Genomic DNA, 11,058 nt, shown 5'->3' on the forward strand with positions numbered 1-11,058 from the left:
GAACCTGTGTATATCATAAACATTTCCCCTTTTGTGAAATGGTCACAATCTCTGATTAATTAATGAGACTTCCTATCAGTACACTCAAGTCAATATTCATATGTAGAACTGACCTTCCCATCTGAAAAAGCACTAATTTTGTATGATTCTTTATCAAGGATTAAAGTCCTATAACCTGTAGAAAAAGGAAAGGAAAGACCTAATCTGGGATTTTCTTAATTAGCCATAGTGATTTCTATGTCTATAAATCATTTTATAGCCCAAACTCAACATCAGTTACCATAATGGAAGACACATCAGATTTTGTAGTTATTTGTTCTGACATCATAGGAATTAATCAATAGCTGTCACTAGTACTGATATGGACATAACAAAAAAAATTTAAAAAAAGAAAAAAACTTGGCATAGGGAGATGGCTGGCCTTAACCCTCAAATTGTTAGGTGATGGAATAAAAGTGAAAGCAACACAAGAAGCAATGTAATGAATTTAATGACACTCAAATAGCTTGGTCTCTGCTGGATGCCACTGGCTTCACTCTAAACACCCTATTCACAATACCAGTAGCATCACTTTTACTGACAATTTTCAATTTGCCCTGACCAATTCTACCATCCAATCACCCTAACTGAGAGTTGGAACAAAGGTAAGTCAGTGGCTTAAAGTAGCTAGTGCTTTTTATTTATATGTTCTTCTTCCTATACCATCATGACCTTCCCCCTCCATACTACCTAACTCCTATCCACCTTTCTACTATATATGTAGTAGGTATAGAAAAAAAATCAAAGAGAAATGAAAGGCTAAGAAGAGGAGAGCAATCCAGTAATTGGTGGTCCATAACACCCAATACCAGAATCTCTGGTACCATTCCATCAAAGACCCAGAAATAAATTTGTCAATAAGACCCTGCTATAAAATAGTCTTGACTTTACTTGACATGATTTAAATTCACACATCCCTAAACAGAAAAGCAATGAGACCCAAAGGAATTGAAGTTTAGTAAGAATAAGTAGGTTAATATATGATCTTTTCATTGCAGCTGATAGGACTCTAATACAATATGAAGCAAATGAGAGTTTTTTTAATATTTCAACTCAAATTTCATGGAGAAGATAGCTGCATGAGTAGTTTGAACTGCAGGCTGAAACAATGTCCTGAAGATTCCATTTCTCCCTCAGTATCCATCCTTCATTTCTGTTTTCCTCTAGAGATCCTTTCCTATCCTTCAATCTACCAGGACTTATATCCTGGCGGGAGAAAAATAAAGTTTCATCTTCTCAATATTTGCAATGAAATATGAAGGTGTGTATGTTCTACTCATCAGGGCGATGTCACATACAATTCCCTAGCACAAAGGAAAGTATAGAGAAACGTGGACTAAGAGGTTTCCAAAGGAAAATCAAAGCACTATGGCCTGAACAGAAAGGAGAGAACACAAGTAAAAACAAAACAAAAAATATCCACCATGTAGGACTACATATTTAAGTGAGAAATTCATCTAGACATACATATTTTCCTAAAATAACAAAAATTACTATGCTTTCCAGCATCTATTTTATTTCTTTAGCTAACAGTCTTCTAAAGTTTTATCTGATGTGTGGCTGGCTACCCTAACAGCTAGGTGTAGCTGTTTGACCAAGATTGGGCTGATGGATATAAAAGGAAGTCTTATGTGCAACTCTCAATTCATCTCAAAATAAAGATGTTTCTATGAATAACAATCTCCCTTCTCATTGATAAATAACCACAATATAGCTTCCCCCTTGGACCAAGATCCGGAAGCCACGTATTGAAGACAGCAAGGTTCATCCAGTAGCCTGAGTCATAGAATGGCTTGTGTTTTCCTTTCACCCTGACAAAATCAAGCTAAGAAAGGAAGTGCTTGTTTTCTACCACAGTTCAAGGGTGCAGTCTGTTGTGCTGAGGAAATCCTGATGGTTAGGATCTGGAGGTAGATGATCTCATCATATCAAAAGTCAGGAAGCCGAGAATGATGAATACTAGTGAACAAATGCTGGGTTTCTCTTTTTATGTAGTCCAGGACCCAAGCCCAGGGAATGGTGCTGGCCACTTTTAGGATGTCTCTTTCCCCTCAATTCAACTATGCAAAATAATCTCTAAAAGGCAAGAGGCTAACAAAATCAAGATAATTCCTTATTGCTGGGTCTGGGCCTTTGTCTCCTAGGTGAGTCCAGATCCTGGCAAATTAACAGTCAATACTACCCACCCTACATGGTGAAACAGAAATTTTCTTTCTAACTAAATTAACTTTGCAATTTTATCTGAGAGAGAAATCTATCTTCTGTCTTATTTAAGCTACTATATTGGGGGATGTACATTTTTTGCTTAACCTATACCCTAAATAATTGTAAAAAGACTACACATGGAAAATTATAGAGGGAACTGACACAAGTATGCTAAAATAATGGAACTGCACTGCTTTCTGAATTCATACATATTTTGTGTAACTACAATATTGGGATATATAATAAGAACATGTTTCTTAATCTAAGACTCAGTGTTCAACCCTAAATAGAACATAGCTCCACCACTACCAGACTCAGGGAACATTGTAAAAGAGGAGGTAGAAAGAATATTTGGTCCATCAAATGAGGAGGAATGCAGTGAAATGCAGTCTTTTGAACATAGTATGGCTATTGCAATCATTATCTCACAGTGTTTGAGGTTACCTCCACAAGATCCATACAAGATCAAGTCAGCCAAAATCCCAGCATGGATATGGTAAATTATTTTCACATCCCACCTCATACTGAGAAGCCATTGGCAAGTGGATAGTTGCTGGAAGAGTGAGAATCATTCATTATAGACTATATAGCCACTGATAGGGTTTGTTTGTTTTTTTTTAATGTTCTAGTGGATGGCTTCATACCTATTCACATACAGGAATCTCTAACTAGACTTACTGGGTTATAAAAAAAGATGTGAATTTGGGAGGGGCATGTTGGGAAAGATATAGAGAGAGTTAAAGGAGAAAATCAGGAGTAGATATGATCATATTTCATTGTACACATGAATGAGATTTTCAAAAAATGGATTTTTTGGTTTTTTTTTTTTGAGACAGGGTTTCTCTGTGTAGCTTTGTGCCTTTCCTGGAACTCACTTGGTAGACCAGGCTAGCCCCAAACGCACAGAGATCCGCCTGACTCTGCCTCCCGAGTGCTGGGATTAAAGGCGTGCACCACCACCACCCAGCTCAAAAAATGAATTTTTTTAAAAAATAGAAAATAAATTTAAAAACTAGAACATCTTTCTTATATTAGATTCTTACACAAGTAATAGAATAATAGTTATTCTTGGCTGATAAAACTAGATGTTATTTTTATTCTGTCTTCCTATTTTTATTAATTATACATTTTCTAAAATTAACTTATGTTTGAAGTAAAACAGGAGCTTTTATCAATTTTATAAAACAGAAGGAAATGGCTTTTCCAAGGGAATTCTGTCTAGAAAATTAAGATGGCATAGTAATGGTCAGTGAACAAACATATGCTCTTCCATCCCATGATAGACTGAAAAAACAATTAGGACAAGTTTTGCTGACTTCAACATCTAAACTCTCTTCATAATGTGACCTTGCAGCTCTTCCCATTAAAAACTTCAAGTCTTTGAAGAAAGAAACTGAGGAAAATATCAGAAGATGGAAAGATCTCCCATGTTCACGGATCAGTAGAATCAACATAGTAAAAATGACCATCTTACCAAAAACATTCTACAGATTTAATACAATCTCTATCAAAATTCTTTATAGACCTTGAAAGGACTATACTCAATTTCATATGGAAAAACAAAAAACCCAGGATAGCTAAAACAATCTTGAACAATAAAAGAACTTCCAAAGATATCACCATCCCAGATTTCAAGTTCTACTACAGAGCTATAGTAATAAAAAACAGCATGGTATTGACATGAAAACAGACATGGTGATCAATAGAATCGAATTGAAGACCCAAATGTATATCCACACACATATGGACACCTGATTTTTTATTTTTAATAAAGCCAAAAATACACACTGGGGAAAAAAAGCATCTTCAAAAAATGGTGCCAGTCTAATTGGATGTCTGCATGTAGAAGAATGCAAATAGATCCATATTTATTACCCTGTACAAAACTAAAGTCTAAGTTGATCATAATCAACAATATAAATCTCCAGATATGCTGAGCTTGATAAAAAGAGAAAGTGGAAAGTAGTCTTGAACACATTGGCACAGAATACAACTTGCTGAACAGAACACTAAGATCAACCATTAGTAAATGGAACCCTGTAAAACTGAAAAGCTTCTGTAATAGGACAAAATGACAGCCTTTAGAATCGGAAAAGATTTTCACCAACTTCACGTCAGATAGAGGGCTAATTTTCAAAATATATAAGGAAATCAAAAAACTAAATATCAAGAATACAAATAATCCAATTTTTTAAATGAGGTACAGATATAAACAGAGAATCCTCAATGGAGTAAATCCAAATGGCTGAGAAACACCTAAAGAAATGTTCAACATCCTTAGCCATTAGGGAGATACAAATCAAAATGACTTTGAGATTCTAACTTACAACTGTTAAGGTGACTAAGATCAATAACACAAGTGACAGCTTATGGTGGCAAGGATGTGGAGAAAGGGGAACACTCCTCCACTGCTGGCAAGAATGCAAACTTGTACAACCACTATGGAAATTAATATGGTGGATCCTCAGAAAACTAAGAAGTGATCTATCTCAAGACCCAGCTATACTACTCTTAGACATATACCTAAAGGATGCTCAATCATACTATATGGACACTTGTTCAACTATGTCCATAGCAGCTTTATTCATAATAGCCAGAACCTGAAAACAAACTAGATGTCCCTCAACAGAAGAATGGATAAAGAAGATATGATACATTTACACAATGAAATATTAGTCTGCTGTTAAAAAAATGGCATCACTAAATTGGCAGACAAATGTATGGAACTAGAAAAAATCATCCTGAATGAAGTAATTCAGACCCAGAAAGACAAACATGGTATATACTCACTTATTAGTGGATATTAACTATTAAGTAAATGATAATCATGTTATAATCCACAAACCAAGAAAGCCTAAGTAACAAAGAGGGCTCTAGGGGAAACACATGGATCTCTCTGGGAAGTGGAAATAGAGCAGATTTTGCATGTGGACTGGGGGAAGATGGAGAAAAGGAGGGATGGGAGAGATGGAAAAGAGTGAATAATATATGGTATGACTGAAATTGGAGGGCATTTGGGGATGTGGAAACCTAGTGCAATGGAAAGTCCCCCAGAATCTATAAGAGTGACCATAATAAGGACTCCTAATAACAGGATTTGGAGCCTGAACTGGCCATCCTCTGTAATAAGGCAAGGCTTCCAAAGGTGGGACTGGGACACCAACCCACCCACAAAACTTTTGACCTATAATCTATCCCACCTTCAAGATATACTAGAACAATGGAGGCACAGAACTTGTCGGAGTAACCAGCCAATGACTGGTCTAACTTAAGCCCCACACCATAAGAGGGGGCCCATACCTGACACTATCTAGATAACCAGGAATTGGAGGCTGGGAATCCTAGAGATAAAATATTTTAAAAGTATTCAATAAATGCTCACAACAGAAAAAAATGGAAAGGAAATCAGAGATGTTCTGAATTAGAAATCAATTTAGAACTGATATGGTTCCTACACCTTGCTCTACAGCTGAGGAAACAGGGACAGAAAGGTGAATGGCTTTTTTATGTTTTACAAGCCTTGCACCAACTCTAAAAAAAAAAGTTCCACTGTACTGTGAATGCCTCTTGATTCTAACCCCCAATCATATGGCAATTTCAGAACCTCGGGGAAATTGAGTTTAGGAATTTTAAATCAAAAAACAGCCTGACACTTAGTAAGAGTTCAACACATGAAAATCACAAAGAGCTAAATGATGTAATGAGCTCACAGCTAGTCCAAGGAGCTCTCTATAAACATGGGCTCAATTCCAAAATTGCACCCTTATGCTCTTCCTCTGAAATACAGAAAAAAAAAAAAAAACTAAAGTAGACACAATTTTGGAAGTAGGGAGGATAGATGCATTCTTATTGGCAATCAGAGATAAAAAGAACTTTGTTAAAGCCTTAGATTTCTTTTCTGTGCCAAGCACTTCTAATGGAAAAAATGTGCACAGCTGAGATGAAAATCCTCTAGAATTATGCATTCAGTTTATTGCTATAAACCAACCACCACAAAACTCAGTGGCTTAAAACAACAACAATTTATCACTTCACGCAATTCTATACGTTGCCTATGAAGTTCTGCTGATCTCCATAGGACTGATACTTGATGGGCAGCACAGCTACAGACTGGTTCAGCCAGAACACATAACATAGCTAACTTGTCCCTCCTTGTGGCTCTTAATCTAAGCCCTCCTTATACAATGATAGCCCAGGGCAGCACATGAAGAGAATGGAGGTTGTGGAACCCCCATACCACATTCTATTGGTCAAGTAAAGTTATATGGGCAACTCATACTCAACTTTTTGATGAAAAAAAAAAAGCAAAATTCTGTGTCACCCTTTTCTTTTTTATGAACAGACACATATTGTATATATAATTTTCAAGCAAAAAGTCTTTATTGATCTATTTACTTAAAACCATATATCATAAGCCAAATTTCCTGCTTATACAGCTGTTTTCCTTGCCTGTCTAGTCCTGTGACGTTTTTCTAACTGTCGTGCAATAATCACAGATGAGGGCCTTTTTACTGGCTACACAGCTCTAACAAAACACAATAATACAAACTATCTCTCAAAAGATAAGAAAGGCTCTCCCCAAGTATTTAGTCAACAACCACTACAACTGCCCAGAATTTTACATTCATCTCCCCTTAATTCTCAGATTACTCCACCCTTTCAGCCTACTAAGAGCAACTCTGACCTGTGTTCAACTATTTAGTTATCTGAAATGAGAATCCTCTGAAATTGTACAACTAAATACTTCAACTGCACCTAACTTATTTTTTTTTATTCTACAGAAGCATTGTATTTGCTTTGTTGTGATTGTCAAGTGTCAATAACCTTCCTGAACAAAATGCTTCTTCATCCCAAGATGTTTCAAACCTCAGCATAATCAAAAATATAACCAAAGAAAAGTGTTAAGAGTTTTCCTATCTACAAGATTTGAGATTTGAATCTCAAAAGGGGTTGTCAGTTTTTTAAAGGAAAAAAAAAACAACTTTAGGTGAAGATCTTTTTATACATGAATTATAAACAGAAAGCTCAGGTATAAAAATTGATAGATATGACTTATTTTTTGCTTTAGTTTTAGTTTGGGGGACTTTTGGTTTGGTTTGGTCTTGAGATTGTCTTTCTTAGTCCAGGCTGGCCTTAAACTTGACATGCCCCTGTCTCAGCTTCCTAGCTATTGGAGTTACAGATATCTAGTACCATGTCCTATACTAAATGGAAGACTTTCTGACATACCACACTGAGGATATAATAAAAATATAACAACCATATATAGTGTTTGCTAAGTACCAAGTGCCATTCTAAGTCTTTTACATGACTTAAGTCATTTGATACTATTTTTGGATGAGGAGAATAATGTACAAAACAGCTATAACAGAAATCAATGTTAGTTTCTAAGTAGCAGAGCCAGTTTTTGAACCAAAGCATCCCTGTCTTCAGGATCTAACTCCCTAATCACAGTCCTACAGAAGACTGGAAAAACATGAAAAAATATTTATGAGGGAAATTTAATATCTTGAGCAGGTTAAGACTTCTTGGAAATAAAAGGAAGAAAGATAAATCTATACTAGACAAGGTCTGTGAGCAGACAATCCACAAAAAAAAATATAAAATGGTCTGCAAAACATGAGAGCAATTGACTACTAGCCAATATAACAATGACAAAGAAAATGATCATGTCTATTGGTATTATATGCCTGCTTGTTGGAAGATAAATTGTTTATATACTCTTCCAAAGTGATTTGAATATGTACATATATTCAGTTGTAAGTATTTAAATATGCATACAGTTTTAGCCAACCATTTTACTTGTAGTAATTTTCCCATAAAAAATTAATCAGATGAGGGGTAGGTGTGGTGGTGTACACTTCTAATCCCAACACTCAGGAAGCACAGGCAAGCAGATCTTCATGAGTTCAAGGCCAGCCTGGGCTACATACCAAGTTCCAGGCAGGCAGATCTACACAGTGAGTCACATCTCAAAAAACAAACAAATAAACCAAACCAGAAAGAATCAGATGAGAACTTGTAGTTGTAGGCTAATGAAACTTATTAAACCATTGTTTATCGTATTTGCCAAAATATGACAAAATAAATATCTTTCCAGTTAATGAATAGAAAAGGATCATAAGGTACTGTTAAGGAAAACAGGTTTATAAAACTGTGTAAGTAGTATAATCCCAGTTATAAATTTTACATATATATTGTATATGCTTGCACATTATATATTCTCTCTAAGTTTTTAGAAACTTTTAAAACTTTTATAAATGTTATATTTTAGTTTCCATATTACTTATCATATATTCATGTATACTTTTCTAATCTTGTAAAACACCATTAGCCTCATTTCTAGAAGTTTAGAGAACTGAAACCTTTCTTATATAACATGATTCCTTCAAAGAAAATCTTAACAAGGAGACCTTTTGTTCCCTATCTCAGTAAACACTTACATGACTGATTTTGATAGAAATATGGGGAGCACATGAATTGTTACCCAGTAAGGGCTGCTCATGATCATTGGGTCATGACTTCATGACCTTTAACACCATATCCCCTACTTGGTCTGCTTTCTAATCACCAGTCATCTGAGAGCTGAAGATAAACATAGCTATGACAAATCACAGCTGCCCAGAGCTCATCAGCCAATTCAATTCAGGAGATAAAATCAGCCCAGTAATATATACTTTAAAATGGGTTTGGAGGGAGACAATGAAAGCCCAAGAAAAGTCACTTCATAAGTGCAGGCAATTAGCAGTCACCACATTGCAGGCCTTCTTAAGCAAAGATGTCACATGCTTAGAGCCAGGGACAGTGAGAAGCTGCAGAGTGTCTTCACCTGCTGACTGATGAAAATGACTGACGCTGGGGTGCCAGCTGAAAAATCAATTATTCACATCTACTAGGCAGCTGCCCCCTACACAGCAAGCAGCAGCAGGTCGCAGGAAGGAGAGATTGTTGTGGTTTGTTGTTAACATGCACTATCCATTTCTCTGGACTTGGAGCTCAACAACAGCAAAATCAATAGGCTGCTCCAAACAAAAAAAAAAAAAAAAAAGAAAGAAAGAAAAAAGAGGCTGAGCACCACCTGCATAACAACAATGCTGCTATGTACTAATGGCAGTCAGTTCTTATCTCACCACCAATCTCTTCCATATTAGATGTCTACTGTATCTCCTAAAGCGATAAGAACCCAGAGCTTTGTGACACTCCTAATTACTAAATGACTTCTGCTAAAAAAGTAATAATGGACTATAATAGACCCATTAGCCGCTTTTCATTATTTCATCCATGTCTTCTTAGTGTCTTATGTCCTGTTGGCTCAAAAAGTCCTCTTTATGTATGTAAGGCTGTCTTTTCAAAGACCAAGCATGATTAAGTTAAGAAGCTCCAAAAACACATGATCAAGGAACTATAAATCTTCTTTAGTCAGATTATTTATATTTGGAGTGCATTTTAGAAAAGTGTTTATTTGTATGGTTCTAATGTCTGCTGATACTTATAAATAAAACACCTTGTGGGAAAATGTTGGTATACAAAATAGTACAGACATTTTATAAAACCATTTGGTAGTTTCTCATAGGTATAACCCCACCATGTTATTGGCATCTCACTCCTAGATGAAATGAACATTTATGTTCACATAAAAACCTGAGCATGGCTTATTATAGTAGCTTTATTCATAATATCTCCAAAGTGTAAATAACTAAATTTTCCCTCTCTAGTGGATGGGGGAATGGATAAAATATTTGTATTAGCAGATTATAATATTGGTCAGTAATAACTAGGGAAAAACTCTTGATACAGACAAATAGATGAATGAATCTATTAGAGCAGAGGTTCTAATATAGGGGTTGTTACCTCTTTTGCAAACCTCTATCTCCAAATATATTTACATTGTGATTCATGACAGTAGCAAAATTACATTTATGAAGTAGCAACAAAAATAAATTTATGGTTGGGGGTCACCACTATGAGGAACTGTATGAAAGGTTCGTAGTTCTAGGAAGATTGAGAACCACTGTACTAGACTAAGAAGAGATGAAGGGCAGACTCAAAAGATACGTACTCTATGATTCTACTTACATGACATTCTTGATAAGTCAAAATTTTAAGAATGGAAAAGAGACTATTGCTTAACAGGCAATGCAGACATGGGCAGTGAGAGGCAGAGTACAAATGGGCAGCTAGGAAGAGTCATTTAAAACAAAACTGTTTTGTATCTCTTTATTGTGGTGGATATTTATGATTATATGTTTATGAAACTCCACAGAGATATAGCCTAGCAAAGCAAATTTTACTATATATAAAGTATACTTCGGTTTTCTCAATTGAAAAAAAAAAAACTAAGATAGGTAAAAGAACTCCAGGAATGCTCACTTTGGCAGCACATATACTAAAATTGGAAAGATTATACAAATTAGCATGGCCCTTGTGCAAGCATGACATGCAAATTCATGAATCTTCATATTTTTAAAAGGAACTTAAGGAATTCATCTAAGCACTAAACTACTTTATTGCTCATCCCAGTACATTTAGCTTGTGTTTCCTCATCTTTACTTACCCTCATTCTCCCTGTCACATCTGCAGCTGGAGCAGACAGGATGCTCCAGAATGTATTTCTCCTTGCAGACCTCTATTGCTGTGGACAGAATGTCCAGCCATGTCCTGGAGAAAAAATTAATAATTCATGGCTTTTCAAGTTTTAAAGACTTTCCCCTAAGAACTTCCTGAAAAAGTTAGAAAACTACAGGCAGATCTGTGGTATAGAGTGATGGGCAAAATTTCAGGAACTGGGTGGAATTTTACCAAATTTGTCACTGC

General features: G+C 35.7%; 1 non-coding gene across 1 annotated transcript; it reads left to right on the top strand.

Moving 5' to 3' along the window:
• The first annotated feature begins 10,606 nt into the window (after window positions 1–10,606).
• Window positions 10,607–10,709, top strand: LOC118574877. Its single transcript, XR_004943763.1, has one exon. It is a non-coding gene; the product is annotated as a U6 spliceosomal RNA (small nuclear RNA).
• The last annotated feature ends 349 nt before the right edge of the window (window positions 10,710–11,058 follow it).

Source organism: Onychomys torridus, chromosome X (genome assembly GCF_903995425.1).
Source record: "Onychomys torridus chromosome X, mOncTor1.1, whole genome shotgun sequence".
Classification (NCBI taxonomy): Eukaryota; Metazoa; Chordata; class Mammalia; order Rodentia; family Cricetidae; genus Onychomys; species Onychomys torridus.